Here is a 7,723-nt window from a genome sequence, read left to right as displayed (position 1 = left end):
GATAAATATATGTATTCATTCTTGCTTGGAATTTTTACCATTGTGATGTGAAAGCAAATTACACTGTGCTGAGTGAAGAAAAAGATGTTCAGCATGTTGAACTCTTCCATGACAAAAAAGAAGAAAAATGTTGCCTTATTTCTTTTCCTGCTGGGGAGCGTGATTAAATACAGACAGAACTGGCCTCAAACTAAAAATAAAACATTATTATCTGGAGATCAGATCATCAGTTTGATAGCTACCATTGCCATAAAACGTTTACCCTCAATACATGAGTGGAGTAATTCAACCCTAAAATAACAGCCTTAACATCTTTTTGATGGCAAACTGGCTCATAATAAGGAGAATCTGTCATTGTCATAGCGACCAAGCGCTCTTTATTTGTGAGTCAGCTCAGACAACTCCCTCTCACGTCATGTTATTGTTCAGTCGTGTTCACTGCTTGTTTAAATGATATTCCAAGACATTATGACCCTGACATATTTTGTTTGCACCTAGCTTGTTCATTGGCTTATATTCTTTAGTTTAGGAATATATCTTTGTAAACAAATGGTAAATACAATGCTGCCGATGTCAATCCGTTTTAACTTTTTACACACTTTGCAGGGAAAAGGCAAAAGTCACTTCTTCTATGGACACTTTACAACTGCAGGGGGAATTCTAATTGTGGTTAAAAGTGGTTCTTAAACTTTTCATCCCAAGTACCCAAAGTAAGTAAATAAATAAATAAATACATACATACAATAAAAAAAACATACCCGGTACTTGACTCTCCAAGCACTGCCACAATGTACTTGAAAGGTTCAATACCACTGAACTGTATTTAAAAAAAATGCACTGTACTGGATTACAAAAAACAAAAAACAAAAAAAAACAAAAACAAAAAAAAGTTCAACCACCCGTAACAGGATGCACAGTTTGAACATTTTATTCAGTCTTTCATATACCACGAGAGGGAGCCTGTCTACCACTCGTGGTACCCGAAACACACTTGAAGAATCACTGCACCAAAGGAACCAAATATTTCAGGAAATTACAGTATGCCTTAAAAGTTAAACACGAAAAAAATGGAGGACCAACCATCATTAGAGTATATGATTTTGTAGGAAATTTAATACACTCTATACACATCTCGTTCATTATTACACTGCCTGGATAGGTAGAGGTTTCATGATGGCCACGGTTTTACTCTGGAACAAATTAATAACATTATAACTGTTGTTTTTTAAAAACAACATTTGACGTCAACCAACATCACAGAACGGATTGTGATCTGTATTCCTTAACACTGCCTTGGGATTCACACTTTCATTTTCAGGTCCGGACCATTGTGTGTGACGAAACTCAGATTTGCAAATAATCATGGTACCACATGGGTTACATATGTTCACTGTTTTTTTGTGTGTGTGTTTATATGCTTGTATTGTTACTAGCTGACATGTTGTGTTCACATTTCAGCTGGACTAACTTAAACCGCACTAGAGTTTGTTTGCAAGCAGACCAGACCCGCCCTTTCAAGCGCTCTCGAGCTCTAAGTGTAGTTGTTTTTGCACTTCGTTCCCATATTCTACTGAACCTTGCACTTAAAATCAAGGTAGGTACTGAAGTTTGTGCCTAGTGATTATAGATTGATATGGTTTCACTTTTGATGTAGAGTGGAGGTTAGGGAAACAATACCATGTTCTAATCACAGGTGATTGTGAATGGCTTTTCTTCCTCTATCTTCAGCCCAACAGCACCACTTAAACATCTCATCTCATTCCGGGTCACTGCAAACGGCGCAGAGCACAACTGCTTTGTGCACCAGCTTTACAAACCAACATGCACATGCTGGTAAAAGGAGTTACAGTATTTAATCATAAATCAACTGGCAAGTGCACACATAGCCACTAGGTGATGCTCAAGCACCTGCCCTTTTTCCTGAACCAAAAAAAGTTGGAAAAACATTTTTTTTTTCCTTCAGTCATCAATTAAAAAATAAAACAATTTCACAGGCATTTATTTAAGCCCTTGGGTGAATTGTACACATGATCCCGCCTTGCCCGCAGCCCTCCACCTTCTCCTTCCAAAAACAGGGATGTGTTGACTTTTTACATCCACCGTAGCCCCCCTTCACCTCCTTTGTTAATAGTTGTATCATTGACTGTTTTGATTGTGTCAACAGAAATGAATACACAAGTTAAATACATACTACTGTTTTTTCTTAATTGTATGAATCATTTTGGCAATGAGGGTCCAATTTCTGGCTAGAGCACCTGCCCCCAAAAGGTTTTGTGCGCGTTCCTGCAAGGCAACTTCTACTGTAACATGTCAGACTATTTTAAATGTTACTGTGCTTCAATGCAAGGGGAAGAAGCCTCTTATAAGAGAGAGGGCCCAGCCCACATGTTTGTACACCAGGGAAAGCGTGTGCGTGTTTCAGTTTACGATACAAAATGAGTGGAAACATGTTATTGAGCAACATCCACCCTGTCCTCCATCAGAACACTGTGGGAAGGTGAAGTGTCATCTTCAACGGGACACAAATGAGCACTAAGGAGTCTTAATGGAGGACAACCTCACTAAAGACAAAGTACACATAACACAGCAGCTGGCTTCAATCTGGTCAAAGGGATTTTTTGCCCATTTGTAGAGAATATAAGAAGGAATTCTGCATGTGGGTTACTTTCATATAATTTGATCAATAACAGTAAAGACATGGCCCACTGAATTTGCTTTTGATAATTAATTTTACTGATATTGAGTGATACTGAGTGTTGGAATTATTGGCAGTTATCCATCAAAAGGTCAAAATTGTTTCTTAAAAACATTTTTCAATGGCAAAATGTCTTTACCGTTAGTTAGTCATTATTTGCAACATGTTTCCTGAAGATGCCAATTATTTATTTATATATAGGATTTTTTTTGTGCTTAATATGCCTTTTCCCTTCACACAAATGCGTCGAATGTCTTCAGAGTCCCTTTTGTTTGGCACTTTTACAAATGTTTGTCATGCAAGCTGTCTTTACCGTTAATGCCATTGCAGAGAGCCTCATTATGTTGTTGCAATACACCAGAGGTTTCTGTTGGCTGTAGTGTGCCAGGATGAGGCAGCATTCACACAATAGAGAGCAAAATAAGTTGGGCTATTTCTGAGATATGAATATGTATGAATTTGTGAAAGTGTTGGAACTATTGCATGTCTTTACCGTTATTACAATTCTATAAAGACAAGAGTAATAAGTGAGTATTTAGGATCATTTATGCACTTGTATCCGCAGCGTTTGAAGGGCAACGCATGCAGATTGTTCAACTCACACAATTTTTATGAAGCTCTTCGTCTTTACCGTTATGCAAGAATTGTATTTCAGTGGGCCACCACCAAAATTAAATCGTCAATAATGTTTTGAAAATAGCGCTTTAAGCGTAGCTGTGTCAGCATGGGAGACATTTACCCATATAAAACCAAGGCGGCAAAAACAAATTTTAAATTTGATATTTTTCTTTTTTTTACAGTTATTGATGAAATGATGTAAAAATGCCCCAAATAATGGATAGTACAACAACGCTACTCTTCATACTGCAAGGTCTGTTACTAATTTCTTACATCTGAAAACAAAACACAAAGCTTTTTCTTCATTTATTTATTTATTTTAAAAAAAAAACTATCTGAATATACCCATTCCTGGAGAGAAAAAGTCTTACAATGACCCATACAAGTGTAACAGCAGATACACTGTTGGCTGCATAATGTTTACTTTTAAGGACTGGCAACGGACACTACTTTTTATTTAAACTCAACATTACATATGTTAATGTAAATAACGAAAAGAGATGTGATATTTAAATAGCCAAAATTTGATGAAACGGGGAAAGATTGTGTTTTAATGACCAAGTCTACAACCACAGCAAGGATAGTGCTCATATCTATATTGGCTTGAGCAACTTTAAGAATGATTAAAATCCCACTGAGGAAGAAGATGGAACAAATGCAAAGAGAATTGTTCTTTACACACCAGTCTGCCAGAGCCGTAAGACTAGAGTTACATATAATGTGTAGTTGCATTTGCGTTTTAGGGTTTGAATAAAGTCTAATCAAGTTGAGACTAGTCACTTGCCATTAAAAGGCATCACAACAAAAATATCCCAAGAGGCACGTTCTTATGAGAATTGAAGTTGACGCATGCCCACACCAGATCCATGGGGTTTCTCAATTCATCACATTTTGTGGTAGAAAACAAACATCTGGTCATGAACAGCTGCTGAGCCAGTGTATCAGTGTGAAGTCACCGAGGTTAATTGCACCTTCCGATGTTGTTCTTTGTCTCAGCGCTACATAAACATGCATAATTACACTCTAAGGGCGGGTGTTTTCTATCAAGGGTAGTGTCGTCACTTTAATATGGGTTTCACACTTTTATTTACTGTGACCACTGGAGTGCTTCAACAGAGCAAACATACAGTGCAATGTGAGAAACAAACACTGTACATGCATGCTCCAGTATGCACAGTTGGATCACAATAAGGTGCTTCTTTGAGGGGAACAACCATCCAGGTACAAATTAGTCATCCTTCTCACACGCATAGTGACTGACAGTTCAACTTATAGAAGTGCAATTGTGCATGCAGAAAAAAAAGAAAAGAAAAAAAACTCATCTCCCCCTTAGCTTCAGTGCAGTGGGATGTACAATACATAATTTGATACATGTTAAGTCAATTTGTGGATGCATTGTACTCGTAGTAGTTTTAATACAACATTTTACTATACTACAATGTTTTTGATAAGAAACACTTCTACTCCATTACAATGAGCTACATTCGGCTCACTACCTTTATTTTTATCTACAGTAGCTATTATTGCTTGCATAAGCTATTTGTTTTGAATTATTAGGAAGACTTGTTACATGACTTTCACCAATCCAACGTCATCAGAGGCAACGTTTGACTCCACTGGACCAGAATACCGATGTCATGCGCTGTCATCTGAGTCTGCTTAAAAAGCTTAACATTTCAGCCTTTCACCAGCGTAAACAAAGTTCATTGAAGACCATTACTTGTGGCTGAATTTTCCTGAGTTTATTTTATAAATATTTCAGTTATTATTGTTTTAGTGGGAGGCGGCACGGTGGACGATATGGTTAGAGCGTCTGCCTCACAGTTCTGAGGTCCGGGGTTCAATCCCCGGCCCAGCCTGTGTGGAGTTTGCATGTTCTCCCTGTGGCTGCGTGGATTTTCTCCGGGCACTCCGTTTTCCTCCCACATCCCAAAAACATGCATGGTAGGTTAATTGAAGACTCTAAATTGCCCGTAGGTGTGAATGTGAGTGTGAATGGTTGTTTGTTTGTATGTGCCCTGCGATTGGCTGGCAACCAGTTTCAGTTCAGTTTATGCAATTTCATAAAACACATGAAGTACACATGGTTAAAAAAGCCAGAATTAGCCAGAAGGCTAGTTTTCATCTGTAGTCCCCTGGCCATGATGTAAAAAAGCAGTAAAATACATCTACAAGACAATATAATACAGGATACATAATCAAACTATACTATTAAGAGAGAATAAAACCATAATTTTTTTGATCATAACAAAAAGACAACATAACATACTTGTCTTTTAGTGTTGGCAGCTATAGGTGTTAACTAGCCACATTTTCAGTTTTTTTGTGAAGGCCTTGTATGTTGTAAGCAGTTTAACCTCCTTAGGTACTGAGTTCCACTCACCAGCGCTCCTCACTGACCAGGCTGACTTACTGAAAGTGCTCCTGCGCAGAGGAATGAGACAGTCACCTCTGACAGAGCCTCGAGTGACACGCTCAGAGCTGTTTCTTTGGCTGATGAACTCAGCCAGAGGAGCTGGGGCCAAATCATGCAGTACTTTATAAATCAAATTTAAATCTGCAAATATGTGAAGACGGTCCCAGTTTAAAAGACTGTATTTTTTTTAAATTGCACAGTGATGATAGTGCCTTGGTTTTTTATCCATCACTTTAATTACTTGTTTGTACAAAACTTCCAAAAGTTCAGGGTGTACCCCGCCTCCTGCACGATGATAGCTGGGATAGGCTCCAGGGCGCCCGCGACCCTAGTGAGGAGAAGCGGCTCAGAAAATGGATGGATGGATGTTTTAGTGGGAGTAATATTGTTGGGAGTATCTCACTTTTCACATAGCTATTGTATATTTATATCTACAGTATTTGACGTTCATCCTCTGATAAAAAAAAAAAAAATAAATCAGATGTTACACACCGGTTTTTCAGTACTTGAGCATTTTTTTCACTGAATAATTATTTGGAGGATGAGTTTTTTTTTATTTTACTTAAGTCATGCTATTCTAAATTAAAAGTGCTATTTAGTACTTAGCTATTTAGCTTGAGTAAAATTTGCTGGCTACTCTACCCACCTCCAAACATAACTAAATATGTGCACTACAGTATGTATTTGGAGCTGGCTTATGTGACCTGATGATCATACAAGGTTCACACTGAACTTAATATAAACATTTCAAAACATGTACTGTAACCTCTACATCGTGCATGTCATTACACCTACAACATATGATCAGATGACTAGGTGCATATTCACGTTTGACCTAAATGGGGCTTGATCTAAACTGGAATATGCAGAAGCTGCATAAGTAAAACAATATCTTGTCTCAAGTGGGCAGATTGTAAATTGCAACGACTGCTGTGACCGTTGTCTTATTAGCAGCAAAAAAAAAAAAAAAAACTTTTTTTCCCCACTCAGCCCCCCCTGTCATGAGCTCACAAAATAAGCAAATACAATGTTCCGTAGCTGTATCGCGATTCACCTATTGTGGATTATGTGTATTGCAGATTTTTTTTCATATTCATATCGTGCATATAGTAATTCGCCATATCGTGGGATTTTGAGCGAATGCTGTGATTTTTTTTTGTGGTAAAATAAACGCTTCTTAGTTTAAAACAAAACTGTAAAAAAAAAAAAAAAAAAAAAAAAAAAAAAAATAATTATTAAAATGAATATTGCAAGGAATAAAATGTGCACAGTGCAACTGTGCATTACTGTATGTTTAAGAGTTTAAAATGTGTTTACAGGTAGAGAAATTGTATGGTAGAGGTTAATAGCAGTGTGAGGAAGATTAATAAGACTGGTGAGGTTCATACAGCTTTAAAATATGTATAAATAAAAAAAGATATCTGATTGTTACTTTCACCTATAGCAGGGGTGGACCAGAACCTATCCCCTGCGATAAACAAGGGGTTACTTACAATGCATGCAATGTATTAAAAGCATAAAATGTGACTTTTTATTTTTACTTGGATTTTCTACATTTCTTTCAGCTTTTTTTAATGCTATACAGCAGTGCAAACAAGCTAGAGCTTGGTGGTGAGTGAATATGAGGAACATACATCAGCGCCAACATAAATATAAAGCTGTACTCATGTTTAGTGAGCAGGTTTTGGATATCCTCAAAGTTATCACCCTGTTAAAACTGAACGTGTCCCTGAAGATAATCCAAAACAGACACATTGTAACAAAATATAGTAGCATGATGTGGAAGCCTTAATAGCCATTATATATTATGAGCGTCATCCAAGGCAAAGCGTACAGATTCAAACTTTATCTCATCACATAAACATCGTGCATGCAGTGTAGGAGCCGCTTTAAAGACAATCTCGGGTCTCGTAAAGTGTTGAATATGGTAATAATGTGAGGGCCCCTGTGTGAGCAGGGCCTTTGACAATGTCCAAACTCTCCTCCTTCTGACA

The sequence above is a fragment of the Phyllopteryx taeniolatus genome, chromosome 10 (genome assembly GCF_024500385.1).
Source record: "Phyllopteryx taeniolatus isolate TA_2022b chromosome 10, UOR_Ptae_1.2, whole genome shotgun sequence".
Classification (NCBI taxonomy): Eukaryota; Metazoa; Chordata; class Actinopteri; order Syngnathiformes; family Syngnathidae; genus Phyllopteryx; species Phyllopteryx taeniolatus.
The sequence above is the reverse complement of the archived record's forward strand: the minus strand, read 5'-3'. Positions refer to the sequence as shown.